Consider the following 19,223-nt stretch of genomic DNA (forward strand, 5'->3'; position numbering starts at 1 on the left):
AGGAGCTCGAAATGCTTAGTAATTCACAGTGTATTGAATCTCACTAAGCTAGATGAGCATTATCCCTGTTTTAGACAGAGGGAAATGGAGGCAAAGGGAACTTACACGATTTGCCTCAGAGGTAGATTATCCTTCTGCCTTATTCACCAGCCTGAGCTTCAGATTTCTGTAGATAAAAACATTTGTGTTTCAGTGGGATCTGCAAGGGCATAAACATCAGGAAATTTCCTTCTAATGCTACCTGTTGATCTGTTGGTCCTTAGAGATAAATATGTGTGACATGCATGATAATTTTTCTCCAGATTGCATAACTTCAAATTTCCTTTTTATTCAAGCAGGGCCTGATTTCAAGCCTGATTGAAGGATGAGATGGTTCTCATGAGCTTTGAATTAAGCTTATAAATGTGTCTTCCATTTCAAAATGTGATGTGTACATTAACAGAGCACTATTATTTCAGCTATAAGGCATTTAAAAAAAAAAAAATTATTCTTATTTACAGTTTCATGTAGACAGAATGATTACCAAGTTATACAAATGAAATCCAAGTCACCAAGACCAAAAGCTGATGATAATTTAAAATGGCTAAGAACCTTTCTTTTCTCGGTGTAATTTGCAGCAAGTATTTGCTCGAGGTTAAAGGTTAAACCAAAACAAAATTAAAAAGAAGAAATTAGCAAATTAACAGACCCCCATTTAAATCAAGAGAACGTGAACTTTTTCTCCACCCTGTGGTTACTAAATTCAATCTTGTACTGGAGAAAATCCGCTGGATGGCAGCCTTGCTCCTTGCAAATTAGCAGATCCAGCCCTGATTAATCAAGCTTTGTTATAAATCTGCAGCCCAGTCGTGTCCTTTGCCTGTGCCCCAGGAATAGAGGTGCCTTTGCCTGATTATTCAGAGGGATAAGGATTCTTCACATGCAGGTGCACTTAATCTTTTCAAGATGTAACAAAGCCCTATAAAGCCACACTCTGTTGTGTAAAACATAATATGTCCGCTGATCTTTCATGTTTATTCAGCTTTTTTGGGGGGAGGGAGGGGGTGCCCCAACAAAAGAGAGGTAGAGTAAAAAGTATGCAGCTTGCATGTTTAAGCAATAAGGAGATTGCTCCATTGTCTAGCATAAACCCCGCCAGTGTGCAATTTCCTTTTTCCTGTTCTCCAAATTAGTTGGTAGGACCAAGTTCCCCCAGGTGGGAATAAGTTCTCCAGACTTCTTGGAAAAAGCTGACCAAAAGTTCCCAGTGCAAATCTGCTTTCTCCTTAAAACAACCAGGGAGTTTTGCCAAGGTGCCCTGTATCCTAGTGCAGTCCTACCCCTAAATCTGCTGACATCGGTGTGGAATTGTACCTTACTAAGTTTGGGATTGAATCTTTTGCTCCTGACAAGTATGTTATGGAACAATAATAACCTTCTGCTTCTACAAAAGTTAGATTTGCTTATGCTTCTGTGAGAGGTTTTTCTCTAGCTGGATAAATGGAAGCAAAGGCTAGGTCAGAGCTGGTAGATTAACATACTGCGGATAAACGCCTTTTGTAGGAACCAGGTGCCCCGGTACTACATGTGATCTTGGTACAGTTCTCAGCATGTCAGTAAGATTATAGGTGAATAAATCTTATCTCTACCGCCTTGGACATGTGGCAGATTCAGTTACCACCCCTAGTTGCTTTTCCCAGGCCATGCTGCCGCCAAATCCCAAGGTATCCCTCCTCCACAACCTGCTCCTGCCAGCTGGCACAGAAGACTTCCCTGTTGTGTCTGTCACCCTGTAAGTAGCAATTTATCACCATTCCTGTTTTACCATGCTGCTGTCTGCTGACCTTCTGCTGCTTGGCATTTCAGCCTCAAAGAAGCAGAGCCTGTTCAGAAGCCTTCTCATCTCTGTGAAATACTGGAGCAAATACATTGTCAGTAAAGGCTTCTCGTCACTGTGTGGCCTGACATTGCTATTTAAAGCTTAACAGAAGAACTTTTTAACAACAGAGCAAGGACCCTGATTAATCAGTGAGGATTAATAAGGAAACTGCTGCCCTGTCTCCCCATCCATATCCCACTGAAGGAATAAGTAAGCTGCTTGTGAATGAGCTCTTGACCCACCTTTGTTTGCATGTGGCATGTTAAGGAAATTCATCAGATGTTTTGGTGATGGATGTAACTCCAGAGCTGATACCCACTTAACAAGGCCAGTACACACCACTTAGAAAGGCAATCTCATGAAAAATCCCAAGCGAAACTGTCACTGCTTGTTTGTGAACCTTTGAAAAAATCTTGCTGCGAAAGCATTGTTCTCTGCCTTCATAAAGGAGAATCTGCATCAAAGAGTAAACTGGCATGCAGGTACCCAAGCCTCAGCCTAGGTGAGAAATTATTGCATGCATACCTGTTCCAGCTTACAGCAGCCCCCTGCCACAGAAGCATTGCTCTTAGCAGAATAATGTTTCCACAAAATAGCATTTGTGCATGACACAAGCATGTTCCTCCCTCGCTTAGCTGTGTAAAACAAAATGTCTAAGTCTATTACTGGGAGAGAGACACTGCAATTTTAAAGCCATATTCCTCATCCCATATCTCATAGTTCTCATACAGGGTGAAAGCCTGAGATGATGTAAAGAATTCACACCATTTCAGCTGAACTATGCAGATGAGGTGCTTGAAGTGGTGAACTGGTGACCAGGAGGTCTGCTGTGTGAAGGAGAGCGCCTAGGGTATCGTTTAGTTGCCTAAATTAGATGTCTAAGCCACAGTGTGAAGACTATTTCCCTTTTCACGTATTTTATTAAGATGTCAAGATCTGAGCATTTCTGTCCAAATCATACTGCATATTTCTGTGATACTTATTCATTTTCTTGTTCCTGTACATTTGTTTTGCACATGGTAAATTGTACTGTCCTGCAGATGTAACATGTTCAAAATTTCAAGCCCTACCAGGTGGCTGCCTCTCAAGAGCCTTGGATTTGCTTGTAGAATACGCAGCTATCACCTCTGTTGCTCTGGAGGGAGCCTCAATAGGAACACAATCAGATGAAGATAAACCCCTCTACAACAAGTTACTACAACACTTCAGCACAGCTGAGACCGAGCAAACAATCCTCTCTTGCTTTATCAGTGCAATCTGAACACAAGCCATCCTGGAGCCTGACTCCACATTAGTGAAATACAGGAATACACTTCATAAAGAGCACTTCCCACATCTGAAATACATCCCCAGACAGCAACAACCATTCACCGAGACACTGCTGAAACACATACCAACTTCCTTCCAAGTACTCAGCACACCAGAAAAGAAGGTGTACCAGTAGTGCTAAAGGAAATCTGACTCACTGCCACTGTTTTAGGTTCATGCCTATCGTGCTTGGTGAAAGATGTCCATATTCTTAGCGACTTTGTTGACAGACTTCGTCAACACCGTATTTGAAGAGGCAAAACTATCATCTACCCTGCAGCCTGCCTAAGGCTAAAAAAAACCTCAAGAGATCTTATGTGCCATTGCCTTGTAGCAATCCTTCTATTTATAAATAACCCAGGTGGTAAACTCTTAAGGAAATAATAACAAAAATCTCTTTTCACTTTTATTACCCTAGATTGCTATAAACATCAGCTGTGCCAAACTAGAGAGGAAAGGAACCTTTGGCAGTGGTAGGGGACAACATTTTCTTCAAGCTAGTTACAAAAATAGTCACAATGCCCTTTAATTCATGTAACCTCAGCAGATAATGTGCTCATTCACAGCAATAGTGATGACTATAAAGGACACACAACTGAGTAAATAACTATTTATACAATAGATTTTAGTAGTAGTAGCTATGACCTTTGGTCTTGTTTTTCTTACTCACGTAATAGAATGTGCTTACAGTGACTACCAGTAAAATATAAAATACGAGCTATTTATTCAAAGTTTTTGAGCCAGCTCTATAGCACCTAGGACCTCTGAAAGTGACTAACCACTTACATTGAGGTTCAGCCTTTAGCTTGCCTCTTTTTTTGGTGTAGGTCAGTCCCCTCAACTCGGGCTACTGGAGTGGTCACCATTTCAAGATCAGACCTCAGGCTTTCCTCTTTCTTGAATGGGGTGAGCCATCCACTCAGAACTAAGGGTGGCAGTGTGTTAGTTGCTCGTGGGGTTCTGTTAGTCTGTGCCAGTAAGTGAATGAGAGCCCGGGTTTGCGGTCAGGCTCTGCCTCTCATTCTCCACAGCGTTCAGGTATTAATGCATGCTCTCTTACAATTTTGGCCCATGGGAACTAGGACTTTCCTAGTTCCCTTACAGGAGTGGATTGGGGGATAGAAGATGCTGTTCCCAACATGCAATGTGGTTGTGCCTCACCTGAGTGGAGAAGAAAGCTCAGTTGTGTGAAAGGTATCATGTTGTTCAATATGCACCCAAGCCTGGCCAGCAGTAATACAACCAGCACGTTTTATGTTCTGGTACAAGTAGCAGTAGTGACCATAGTGACCAACACAGCCAAAACCACTACTTTTTTATCCCTCCTATTTCAAGTATTTAACCAAATTCACAGCTCTCTAGATGTTTTCTGTTTGGAGGAAATATCTGAAGGAGGTAGAATAACATTCTTTTTTTTCCTCTTTCCCTTTCTTTCTTTTTATTTTTATTTTTTTCTTTCTTTTTCTTTCTTTTCCCTTTTTTCTTTTTTTTTTTACTTTTTAAATGTAATTACTATTTACAAAGAATGTTCAGAGATTTATTTGCTTCAATGGAACACAAGTCAAATAACTAGAAACAACATAACCACAACAATTTTGCTTAAATATCCAACTTATTTCTGGGCAGCACAGAAATCAGTTACTGTTTCTCATAACTTTTCTCAGAGTCACATTCTGAGTTTTTATCTTAAACATATTCTTTTCTGCTTTTCTATTTCTTTGACTTTTTTCACCCTGATTCTTCCTCATAAGCACACAAACTTAAGAAAGCCAGAGTCAAGGGTGTAAGATGTTATTAACATACCCTTGTTTTGGGCAAAGTCATGTACCACGTAGAATTTGTTATTTTTTCCTCTGTTTAACTAAGTGAACTAATTTACTTCTATTTTATTGTTAACATAAGTGAAAGGCAGTTATTACCCTGTAACAAAATATGGAAGTAAATAACTGTTCTGTGAAAAACCAAACAAAACATAACAAAACCAAAAAAACACAAAATAAAAAAAATAACCCATAAAAAACAACCTTTTGCGCATCTTTCCTGAATCCTGTCAACACAAAACAAAGGCCCACATCAGCTAAGATTCCTCACTTACAGGGATCTGGTTGCCAATCTGTTCCACTTGCTTTTTTTCTACTTTGAGGCTGAAAGTATTTTTCAACCTGATGCTGTACTTCATAGCCATTTAGAGCTGTTTAACAGCAGACACAGTGCAAATTACCTGAATATTCAGCTAATGAATGAGCTGTTTACTGCAGCATCTTGCTGTTATGTCCTGGACCTGGTCCCTCTTCCCCAGCAGCATCCCTCCTGCCTGTGATTTCTCACATCCCAGTTGATTTGAGATGTGGATTATGTGTTCATCTTACATTTAAAGAGCAATACTTCTGGAGGGATGTGAGTTATCTGATTATATGTGAGAAAATATGTTCACTGCTCCTCCTCTCAGCCAATTTTTACTGTGAAAAACCAGATGCAGACTTACCAAAGGCTAAATCTGAAAACATCAAAGCCTGCCAAATGGCTGTGTGCTAACTGAGGGGCTATCTGCAAACCACTGTGTCTGTATAAAGTTCTTAATATATTACCTCTACAAACCCAGAAAGTAGTAAGATTTACAATGCTCAATTAACATAGTAACTTTAGTATTCATTAATCTTCACGAGTCATTCCAAGGCTGCTGCATTAAGAATGAGAAATAACAGTAGTAAAATGATCAAACAAGATTATTTTATTTGTTTCCAGGATCTTCTCACTCAGACAACTCCCTGCAGTGATTGCATTCTCTTGTGTGGAAACAAGCCTTAATTGAAGGGAGCTGAGGACATCAGGAGTTGAAGGATAATTTACAGAGAATTCCAGGTGGAGGAAAACACCAAGCAAATACTTCATCTGAATCATAACCAAAACTGAATCCTATAAAAAGTAAGAAAGGTAAAACAGAATAAAACACAACTGACAAAGATCAACCTGCTCATCCGGATGGGAGCCATCACTTTTGGGGAAATGGAAAACAGAAGGAAGTGACCATCAAGTATTCCCTTTATAACGGGCTGACATCACTCAGTTCTCTACTGGACAAGGATATCAAATTGTCTGTGATCCCATTTTAGGACAGTGGGGAAAGTCATACCTGGCTGTAAATTTTACTACCAACTTGTTTCTGTTCTCTGGAGATTCTAGTCTAAGAGCAGGAAGACAAACACTGATACATCAGTGAATGAACAGTCTTCTGGGTGATGACCTTTGTGAATACTCTTGCTCTGCTCTAATAAATGGTGACTCGGAAAAATTGTTGTCATTTAGTCTGCTTCTGACAAACAAAAGGGAAAAAACAGGCCTTACTTTCTGAGTCACTGGATTATCATGAGCAGTAGGAAATTAGTGTATTGGGAAAGGAAGGAATAGCTTTATGAGGATTTGGGAATCTCTGAGACCTCATCACCAGCAGTGACCTTCAAGACCTTCCTATGTGAAAATCCAGCTGGACACCTGCTTCTCCCACTCTGTGGTTTGCAACTCTTTACCTATTACATTTGTCTGAGCATATTATGTTCACCGTAGAAACACTAAACTCCCTTATGTGAAAACTAACCCATATGGAAAAATCATATTTCCCAGATAGTTGATCAAATATATTTCATATGTTTGAAAGATACTGTGTAGTTTAAACAGAGCTGGCTTGAACTCATAACACATATAATCTTTGCTATGGAACAAGATATGTTTCAAAACAGGTGAGAATATGAAAAAAGGATTGAAAGGCTATATTACATATATTAAAAAAAATATATATATCCAAACAGTTAATTTCATATCAGACCAAAATTATGGTATGGAATTTGGGTTATTTTGTAGATGTCATATATTTTGTGACTGATTCTGGGGTGGTACAAACACAAAGCATGTGGAAGTACATATTGCAAGCCCATTTATTTAAGAAGGTTGGACAGTGTTGTGGTTTCAGGTTTGGATAAGCTGGGTTCGTTTTCTGACTGAGGCACTCAGGTAATGTTGCCCAGCCACTCCGCTTATCCTTGGCCCAGGTTCTCAGCGGTGGAGCAGTGAGAGCACTATTTCCTACGTTTGTCATGAGGAAGAAAGAAATCTGTTAATGAAGACGTGACAAATAGATCAAGTCACATTTTGATTACATGCCTGAAAATTTTTCTATAATAGCTTGTAATTAATGAAAAGTAAGCACTGTTAACTCTGTCAAAGCGTAATAATGTTAAATCCCAAACTGTTTGGTCAAAATAAGACATATTTACTAAGAAGACTTCTAGGGGAAATCCAAGTGGTTTAAGAAGTGATTTTTCAGTTGATTACTCTTTCCCTACAAAAAGCAGTGTCATTTCTTGTCATACTGAAACAAGCCCACTAAATGAAAGGTCATAAAAGAAGATTAAGAAAAACATACATGCTTTTTTATTAAAGATTGGAGGCATTTTGGCTGTCTGGGTAATACAGTAAAAAGGTTAATGTTTGATGAGGATCTAATAAATAATCCTTCAATTTGGTTAAAAAAATTAGTTGACTTTTTATGGAAGAGGTACTTCTAATCTAATAGTTATGAACTAATGCCAAGACCAATAACCACTGTTGTTTCAAATATACACAGATGTCTGTCCTCTTTTAGTCATCTGTTGTTCCACCCCAATGCTGAATTCTAACTGTGGGCAATATGCTAAATCTTTGCATATATACGCATTATATCCACTGCAACTTCCACCCCCACCATGGAAGACACAGAAGATCGTGCACTAAACAAGGAAGTTCTGAAGGTATTTTGAAACTCACTTAGGTGGGAAGAGCAATGATATAATAAACAACATAAAATAATGCTGAACCTTCTATGCACACAAATCATGTTTCTAGAAGCAAAGTTGTTTCTTATCAATATGATTTTCTTTAGATTATTCACTGAATTCAGGGGGTTTTAAGGAGCTGTTAGAGTGAATTAGCAAGACACGGGGCTGTACTGTGCATGTAGAATCAGGTTTATTTTTCTTTCTAGTTATTCCTCATATGGGTAATATGAAACAAGTGATAATCAGTACAATTTTTAACGAGGACTTATCACAGCTGTCATCATAATTGGTTTCCCATGATGCTTATAAAAATAAAATGGATAATGATAGAAGAAGTATACTCCTATTTTTTGCATTGTTTTGCAGAGTTCAGCTGTGCAATTGGTTTTATCACACAGCCTTCAGTGAAAACGTCTTTTGTATTTTTCTCATTTTGTATGACAATACTTGGCAATAGTTGGGTGGTTGCTGGGCTAAAGCAATTGCTTATTAGACTAATCACTAGTATCTTGGTATTGTCTGGTGCTCCCACCCAGCTGACTGCTATACTGACCTGCTCTTTCTTGCTTTAGGCTGTAATCACACTTTTGGTACAGGTTGTCTTCTTATTTGTGCATTGTATGATTAAACATTGTAATTCATAAGTCTTTTTATGATCTTAGAAAATACATCAGTAAATAAAATCTAGTACTGAATGCTGCATATAACTTTTAAAAACCTCTTTAAGGACCACTGACTTTTTAATACCTGATACTTGTACAGATATTTTTGCCATTTACAAATAAGGATCCTTTGTTGTCTGACTAGAATCCCTATGCAGAAGAATATTTGTATTTATTAGTCTATCTGTTTACCTGCAAAATACCTCTCAATGTGGAGGCACAGAGTGGACCTTAGAGTCTTATATTCAAATTAGATTACTCACTCTGAAGCAGAACAATTGTTAAACTACAACAAATGCTATTAATGTTAAAACAAGAACCAAATTATCATTTAATCTAAGCAGAAATACACAGAGAATATTAGGCAGAAAATGCAACTAGCAAACTTCAAAAGCAGATTTTGGAGCTACCACGTGTGTAGCAGAAAACAATTCCTCAGTCAATCTTCTACTATAATTATTTAAACAAGGCCAAGAGAGGGTGACTGTAGACTGATTACTCAAGGACAGCCCCAGTATATATTTGAAGGGTTCCATTAAATGAATTGAGCAGATAAAAAGTTCAGAAAATATAAAATAATGTATCATCCTTTACACAACAGGTTAAAGATGTGAAACTACTAAACCAAAAGTTATTGTAGATGGTAAATTTTGTATGGATTCAAAGGAAGTTGGAGAAGTTGATGGAACAAAAGTTTGCATCAATAGAGGGGCATAAAAACTACCTCTGGACCACAGCATTCTGGGCTGCATACTGTTGAAAGCCAGGGGATTATTCTGGGGAATTATCACTATATTTGCTTCTCTGTTACAGTCATATGCGCACATTGACTTTTATCCAGTGCTGCAGACAGTTAGTTGGGCAAGATGGACTTCTGGTCTGACTCAGCATACTTATTCTTATGGTCTTATGTTATAAAGAATTATGAATGCATGTTCTCAGAGGGATTTTCTAAAGTACCTAAGATATTTAAGAGAATATATCTCTTTACAAGAGTATGAAACCTGTTTTTAAGGGTCAAAAATAGCCCTCCCAAGAACTCTCAAGTTTAGTTTAGCTAAAAGATTCCTATCTTAGGTGTTACCAGAAGTTAATCAAACTCCTGGATCTCCAAAATTACAGTTTCATAAGAAACTAAAAATTCTCCTGAGAGTACCCTTATTTTCTGACACTGCCTTAGCTACACATACCAAAATTCTGTGTCTGGGAAAACCTGCTTCTTATTTGAAAACAGGAACTCTATAAGAACATAATAGCTACTGAAAACAAGCCACCCCCCAAAAAAAATTCAGAAAATTTGGGCCCTGATGGGAAAGGGTTTGGGTAAGATCTAAATACAGATTAGAGTTCCTAGAATCTTAGAATCATTTAGGTTGGAAAAGACCTTTAGGATCATCAGGTCTCACCATTAACCCAGCACTGCCAAGCCCACCACTAACCCATGTCCCCAAGCACCTCATCTACGCATTATTTAAACACCCCCAGGGACGGTGACGCCACCCCCTCCCCGGGCAGCCTGTGCCAGGGCTCGGCGACCCTTTCCATGAAGGAATTTCCCCTCATACCCACCTAAACCTCCCCCGGCACAACGTGAGGCCGCCTCCCAAAGCTCTGTCATGATTATGATTATGAGTCTACCTCTAATTGAATGAGCAGCCCTGAATGCTTCCAAACAATCTAACTTTCCTCTTTCTTCAAGAAAGAAAAAACTGCCTTTGAAAATTCAAAGCATAAGGTATCTTCTAAGCATTGGGCACTAGGAACAAAGTTCCCCTGTGAGCAGGTTATCTCATTACTTTACTGTTTATTGAAGAACTGTTTACCCCTTTTTCTGAGGTAGCTGGTACTTCTTGTCTTCTGAAACATGGGACTGAATGACACACATCAATTCTGTAGGGCAGCATTGCAGTTTCTGTAGCAAACCATTTATATAAAGCATCATTTCAGGAAAGAAGCTGAAAGAAGAAAACCAAGACTCAAAACAGTTGGCATAAAATTGAGGCTGAGCTCTTTTTATGATGTGAAAATATCCTTCTTGGTAATACTAGAAGCTAATACCCCCTAGAGGTGTTTATATGAAAAACTGACAGTTTATTTAGTTTTCTTCAGCAAGTCTATTTCAAACATCAAGTCCTGCTGCAGAAATCAGGAGAGTCATTGTCTGCTGCTGAAAGTGTTCCCACTCGCCTTTCAGAGTGACAATGGAATGACACATAATTCCAGAGGTAGAAAAGAAATGTAAACTTTCATGTAAAATGAATAGTGAGATAAAATTAACATTTCTTGCTGTTGTACCTAAAAGTCAAATGCAAAACATGTCTTATGTACAGCCGCTCCATGCTACCAGATATGCAATGCCCTGTTTCTACACCCCCTTCTGCTCAGCCGCTACCGAAGGAGGTTTCCATGCAGGGCCTGACCTTGCCTGGATGCCTCAAGCCCACTGCTTTTAGTGACTCATGGCAGGAAATGCAAATCCTGGTTGATCCCATTCCATTAAAGATAATGGTGGAATTTCTAAGAGCTATGATGGAAGCAGCTTTCACTCATTTCTGAGAAATTTTCCTGATTTTTAGCAGTCCATTATGTCTGCAGTACTCAAATGAACTGGAAAAGCTGAGGGCAAGTGCATGTACCTATTCACCCTTCACATATAAAGCTGGGTCTTTATAAGTTACCAATATTTGTAACCACTTCTGATGTTTATTATGAAAATACTACATACTTGTAATTCTTTTGGAATTGTAGTTCTAATACTACTGTGATGGCTTGGATAAATCTTTTTGGAGATCTCCGATGTTGGGGTAAGATGCTAGCCCAAAGGAGTGACAGAGGTAATATATGGCAGACTTCATTCAGAGTCACCTACTTGCTAGGAGTCACTGGAATACTACTAGATCATGCATGAGAGATGCAGTTCCTTGGCACTGCTAAATTAAGTTCCACTTGGGGAAGCAAGTCTAAGAGGGGAAATACTAGGACACTGCCTTACCTTGGGAAAATGAGTAAGCATTCCTCAACAGATCACATTACCTCCTTGTGAGATATGTGCTGGTTCTACAGTATAACCCTAACTGACCCAACCAGTCTAAGAGACAAGGTTTAGCAGTTATACAGTCCAATTTATGGCCTTGATAAACATTTCTTTTCTTAGTAGTGGATATTTCCAGCTGGCTTACAGGGAACTTGAAAGTGTTCAACGCCTGTAATAGAAGTAACTTTCATACAGTGACAAAGTAGGAAACCATGTGTTTAAATACCTAGATTTCAAAATAAAACAAAATTATAGAAGACAGTGAGGCTTGACTAGAGACTGCCATTTTGTGATCTTATTTCCCATGAATATTAAAGTAATATATTTTCATGTTTTCTCAATAAAAATTATCCAGACATTACATTCTAGCATTCTACATGTCTGCCCACAGCCCACCCCTGAACGTTTTATTGGCTGTTGAATGATTTACCATGATTCACATGGAAATTATATGCAAACTGAAATTTGTGAGGACACCATGCCTGGGAGTACCCCTGGATCCTTACTTAAGGTTTCAGCTTCTTCTAGCTGCAAAAGCTACAAAAAAAGGATTTAGTGTTAACAATAGTTACAAATATTTGCAGAAATGCTCGTCTATCAGGCAACAGTAAGTATGATTGCCAACAAATTGTCAAAGCATGGTGAATGCCAAACAGGAGAATTTCTAGGAGACAAAGAACCATTATTTGCTGAGCATGCCTGTGTCCCACTCCATGTCCACAGAAGATTTTTTCAGCCGCATTGTGTCTACTATTTTGACACGTGATGGTGAACTGAACTATAAAGAGTTTAATTCTTCTACATTCAACCATTTCTCCCCCTTCCAGCTAGTGAAGATCACAGAGATACATAATATGTGAAATATTTACCATAGTTTGAAGCCTTGTTATATTCAATTGCTTTGGCATTGAATTGTTTAGCTTTTGTAAGTAACATTTTGAGCCACAGTGAATAGCACAAGGATTGAAATTCATACCTTTCAGTACCCAGACTGTTTGAAAGAGTCCAGTCACTAAAAAAGGTAGTGAAGCACACAGCTTTATTTATTTAGGTGAGAATCTAGCTAAGTATACTGGTTAGCATTAAAGAAAAAAAATAATACAACTTTTCAGTTTCTAAAAGCGTTGGCATGTTTATAAGAGTGGTGTGTGCACATAGTTAATTAATAAAGGAAAATGAAGTGAAAAATTCTGCAGTGCTCTAACAGACCTAGATCAGTTATATCCTCTAAATTTCAAATACTGCAGAATGAAAAAGATCACTTCTCCTTAACTATCTAATATGCAAATCAGCACAAGCGATCTATTTCATCTGTAGTGGACATTGGATAGCTATTAAACTGGGGAAGTGTTGAGACTACATGATCTTTGCATGCAACAGCAATTAAAAATCAATTTACACAAAGAAACTCAGGCATGAAGCAAGAAAACACTGTAGTCCAGAATGTACCGTAGAAACCACAACATGTGAGTAACTCACATATAATTATACAAGAATGTGGTTAAGTGGCTGTCTGATTCAGGACCTCCGATGAGCGTGTAGATGTTTCAAAACCAAACACAAAGTCCAGTGAGGTGGGAAGCTTTCCATTATGCTCACTGAGCTTTACTCAACTCCTGAATTATTTTGTTTGTTTGTTTTGCAGTACAGTCAATAAAACAAGGTTTTATTGTTTCCAGAACAGAATTTGTTGTTTTCAACAACAGGTTGTTTTCAGAACAGAATTCATCATTATTTAGCAGGTTTTCTTTTAGGGACTGTAAAATTATTTCTCAATTAAAAGCTGATATTTCAAGTCTTTAACTCGTAGTGAATTATGTTAGACAAAACTATAAAGCCTTAAAATAGAACTTTATAGCAGAAGTGCTTACAAAACATGAACAAAAAAGCACCAGTGGACCTACTATAATAATAAAATAACAAACAGAAGAGGAAAGTTAAGCATTCTTCAGAGAAACTTGCATTCTTTGGAGGAACTTGCACAGTCTATCTGTTTGTTCTGGTTTATTGAGCTATTCAATGTGGTATTGTTCAGCAAAAGCAGAGTTTATAGGAATGTTTTTTTTTCTATGTAGTGCTACAAACCAAGCAAAAAGTGACATGTGAAACTAAAGGGCTTGAGGGACTGGTCATTGCAAAACATAGCTGAAATGTCTGCATTTCTTTTGTCTGCTCTTTTCCTCTCTTGCCCCCAGCTATAGCAAGAAATGAGAAGTTCAAATCAAATCATATTTGATATTTACTTGATGTATTTGATCTAGAATTACTGTAGTCTCTTTATCCTTTTTCCATGCAGAATCATGCATCTTTTTTTGCCTCTGCATAACCATAATTCATACTAACACACAAGAAAAAGTGACTGTGAAACTTCTGTAGAAATTAATATATTACAAATATATTACAAAATGAATACAGGCTGCAGGAGCACCCCGCCTTGAGGGGTGTAAAGAGTAGTTTCGTTCCCAGGGCAGACCATCAGATCCTGTTCACACCAGGCTGTAAGGTGGAACAGCCTGAAAAAGCATTGGGCCTGTATGTGAAACAAGGTTCATCCTTCAAAGCCCGTTCAAAGTGCCTCAGACACAGCTCAGGTGTATGTGTTAGTGTATTGTCAGACATGGCAGGGTCATACATAGGGTGAAGGCCTAGCTCTTTCTTTTCATGAGCTCTTTGCTCAAAGGAAAAGGTGTATAAACCTGTGCATGTTAATTCTTAGTAACTATTTAGGTGTACATTTTACCTCTTATTCCGCCCCCCCCCGCCCCCCCCCCCCCCCCCCAGTATCAACCAAATGGGGTCAATGAAACTAAAACAGAGTTGCAGTGTTGAGGTCCAGCTGGTTATTGTAGGCTTTCAGAAGAAGACAAAAAACCTCAGATGACCAAGAGTTATTCAGGAGGTTTGAGCCTCTTTAGCTGCAAGCACCAGGCTCCAGTTCATGGCCAGAGAAGAGCCTTGCAGCAGTGTAGAGCAGGATGGAGCAGGACCTCCCTCACACCTAAAATCTGTTGAGGGTTCTTATATGGTAGCCCTCATTGCCATGTTAATGTCTGTATTGCCTACCCCAGACAGTTGGTCTGACATAGTCCGACTTTCTTGAGTCTTCACCAAGGAAATGGTACTTTTTTTTCTGTGTTTTGTTTTAATTAAAAAAAAGGATATCTACTGACTCACTGCCAGCGCCTGAGTGCACTTGGGGGCCCTAACATCCCCTTACAACCCTGGAACTCCCCCAATCCTTCCCACAGCCCAGGAACCCATTCCATCCCCCAGGACCCTCAGTGCCTGCCTCAGTGAGGTCATAGGATGCCATCTCCAGTCCCTCCACAGCTGGGGAGCAGCTGGGGCAGCCCCAGCCCCGGGCTTCAGGCACCTCCCTGGGGATGGGGACTGAACATCAGCCCACAGGTGGACCCAGTCTGGCACAGCCCACCCTGCCCTGGCTGGGGACCTCTGCCACCCCTGCGAACCCCTGCCCCAGCCCAGGAAGCTGCCATCCCTTGCAGTTCCCTGACAGACATCTTCTTGCGTTGCACCTCAAGTTCAACTGTAATGAAGATATGCTTTTTACTGCCCACCAAGGCCTGATTTTATTCCTGTTGGTGAGAACAGAACATTTTTAGGTCTAGTACTAACAGATGTGGCAGGAGTAGACTGACTGCTAGTTTAGCTGGAGCTCCTGGACACAGAGCAGCTCAGGGAGGGCCAATCATCAGAAACGGGGCTCCCTTTGTGTGTTGAACAAGCCAAAAGCCTTCAACAGGGACTGTAGAAACTATGTAATGACCTTTCTGGGTTAATATTGAGGCAAGAGGAGCCCCATTTCTTAAAGGGCTGAAAAACTGTTATGAAAGAAAGGGAAGTTACTTTCTTAACCTCAGTGAAACATTTCCAGTATAGAAATTACTTTGCTAGAGCTTTGGGATTTAGCTCAGATCATCCTGAAGTTGTCCAAGTGTCAATGTCTGATAAATTCCAGGCAAAAAAGTCCCAAACTAGGCCTGTTCTCCACAGTCTTTCATTTTTCTGTGAAGCTCTCCAACCTTTCACGTGAGTATTTATGGGGAGCAAAGAAGCTGGCTGGTTCACTAATGCTCTGATCTACTTGTATCCTGTTACTGAGAGTTCTGGGGAGAATAGTCCTTTTGTTTTAGGCTTTAGAAAAAGCCATCGTAACATTGCCTCCCATTAAATGTATGATATTTGATGGGGAGCTCAGCATAGGAAACAGAAGAGTGTGTTTGAGTCTTCACAAAGGAAATATTTGTAACAATTTATAGCTGAGGCTGCCAAACATGTTCTTCAGAGATGCACTAGAATTACATGTAGAGCCTCAAATACTTTAGGGAAAAGGGGATTTCATCTAAGCGGAAGCTGGCTGTTTAAATGTGTGTATATGAATATATATATATGCATACATACATATATATGTATGAACAAACAAGCATTAAACTCTGAATGTTTCTTCTTCCCACTCGGTGTCAATGAAGGTTGTCCCTCGGCATTGTACATCCCTGGCAATGTAGCAAATCGGTAACAGAGGACAATCAGTTTAGCTGTGCTCTGCAGGGAGTTCTAGAAAAGGGCACAGCGTGGCTGCATCCAGAAACAAGTGTCTTCCTTTGTGAGTATTTATAACCCATGCACTGGACAGATAAAAAACCAAAAATAAATTACTCTGGTCTTTCAGTTAGTGGATTCATGGCTTGCCATATCCATTTTGTCCTTGTACTTGCAGACAACTTTTGTATCCCACTGAGTTGCCTGGCTGCTGCTGAGGGCTTACTTTCATTTCCAGAAGACAGTAGTAACCAGAAAATAACCTTACAACATCCTTTTGAACTAGATATCTCTATCCTTGCTTTACAGGAAGGAACACGGGCAAAGCTGAATGGATTAGTGATGATTAAGCACTACTGGTTGTTTCTTCAATTCTGTATGTGCCAAAAGGAACTAATAATACTCTCTTACCACTTCTTGTCTGGTATATTTAAACTGCATGCTTTCCAGGGCAGCATTTGTCCCATTACCTGTTTGCACAGTGCTTAGTGCTGTGCCATACTACTTTTAGATAGAGCCCCATAGGCACTCCCGAACAGCTGCTAAGTTTACGTAAGGATACACGGGTATGTCGATAGCAGACATAGAGAACCTGATTTATTCTACTTGCTGCCTGTGTGAGCCAGTTTCCCAAAGGAAGCAGCATAGCTGTGCTAATCCATTAGCTTCACAGAGAGTGAATTCCAAGCACAGCAACTTGCTAGCATTCGCCTGGCTTCCAGGTTGATTTCCAGTTTGGTTCATGGGCAGAGTAGGGAGTGGTGGTGTGTATGCTGTCTGAAAAAGCCCGTGCAGCTGTGCCAAAAGATAGGCTGAAGATAAGTTTGTAGGTTTCATATTAGTTTGCAATCTTCAAAAAGAAACAATAAATGCCATTAATAAAAGTAGCAACCCTCCGGCCTAGTAAACCGAGTTCCTATAGATTGATAGCATTATATTGGCAACGATGCACTCCATATGCTCATGAAGGTTACAGGGCACATTTCCATGTAAACAGTCAAGACAGCAAACTTCAAATATTTGGAAGAAATGTTTATTTAACAACTGAATACATGCTAAAAGAAATAATTTACAGCAGCAGTTTCATTACATTTTTTCTCTCCAGTTTTCTAGTTCCCATCTGAATTGAAGTGATAAATACAGAAGTAGAATTATGTACTATCCAGTGAGGAATGAGCTTAAAGAATAAGCACATAACCTTGGCACTGGTATAGCAAATAAACCACCTTATCAGCTGTGTGGCAAAATCTTGCATTTTAGTATTATGTTGAACACACCGAAATGGAGTACCTCTAGATAACAGTACTTTACATTGTACCTCCTTATCTAGTCAAAAATATTTACATCTCTTTTGGCTAATGCGTAGGTAGCAAAAACTGAACTATTAAACACATACCATTGATATTCACTAAATAATACATAAAAAGGATCAGTAAATGCGCATTCACATGCATTTAATTTAATATTTTATTTTTTTTTTTTTACATAGTGACTTTATTGGGTCATGAAGATTTAACTCTGTTCTACAAAGATGAACATTTTCTCACTTTGATGTTGTAGTTTAACATAACCATACAGTTTTTAGGAGCCATTGAACAAATTCCCATCTTCAGTGATCCATGCAAGTGCAAAGTGTAGATGACTAAGAATAAGATTCAATGCATTTTTGTTTCCTGCAAATGGATATCTTAAACCAAATCAAAATAGATCTTTCTAGTTATAAATCAAAACCTTTATTTCTCTCCAGCTTAAACACAGGTTTTTACTTACTTTTTTTAAAGTCTGTAACTAGAGGTTTAGAGGGTTTTGGTGATTTGCAGAAATACCTTTTTTACCTTTATCTTCAAACCTTATGTTGTTTTAAACAATAATGACACAAATAGGGGTATGAATTTTACTGAAGCTGTAGGGCATCTTGCTACACATGAATTCATTAAGGACTATGATCTTCAGAAAAAGTTCATTTCACGTCAGGATTAAATGGTGGTTTAACTTGACCATAATAAGAACCTGAAAATCAAAAATTTCCACTGCTGGCTTGATCTTCTGCCCTCTTATTTATATAAGCACATACAAAGACATAAACAAGACTACTCATATCAGTGAGGATTAGATTGATGTTTGTAAGATCTGATCATATCAATCATCCAATTAGACTGCCAGGTCATTGTGAAAACATTGCAACTTCTAGAATTTTGTTCCCAAAGATTATCTTTCCCTGTATAGAAAAACATATCTCATCTCCTGACAATTTTTTTCTTCTTCAGGGGTGTTGAGACATTGGTTCTGATTGGATTTTTTGCAGCAAGTTGCTATAGAACCAGTTGCTATGAGCGTGGTAGAGAAAAAAAAAGTTAGACAGCAATTGCATTAATATGTGAAAAAGGAAACAAAGTCATTTAGGGTTTGTTGAAATCAACCTGTATTTTTCCCACTGATTTGTCTGAGGTTCATTTTAAAACTGTCTCCTTTTGTAACAAAGAGGATTCTAATGACTTGGTGGTACACAATAGCCCTACACAAAAGGCTAAAAAGTGTTCTGTGATTACAATTAAATAATTCAGCTGACAACAATGCTCAGAAGTTAATCATAAGCTGAGCTAAAAAAATTAATACTTCTGTGCAGGAAAGCACATAGCTTGAACCTATGTTTTAATTCACCCCCATTCAGCACATCTTGAAAACAAGGGAATTTAATGACATATTAAAGTTCACAGGAACCAAATTAAATGTAAGAGAGACTTAAGGTTGCTTTAAAACTGAATTCCCCAGTGCTTTCCTAAATCATGGCCTTTACAGGCTTGCCTGGTCTGTTCAAAGAATATTTTGCTAAAGAATTAAATGACAAAAAATCTTGCAAGTTCATCCCCTGCAAAAGATACAAGGGGCACTGAAGTGACTAGGCTGTTAGTGAAAATCCAATTGCTACAGAAGCAAGAAACCAAGGCTTCACCAATCAGGAGAATACTTGAATTAGTGAGTGGCAAGGA

Source organism: Falco naumanni, chromosome 5 (genome assembly GCF_017639655.2).
Source record: "Falco naumanni isolate bFalNau1 chromosome 5, bFalNau1.pat, whole genome shotgun sequence".
Lineage (NCBI taxonomy): Eukaryota > Metazoa > Chordata > Aves > Falconiformes > Falconidae > Falco > Falco naumanni.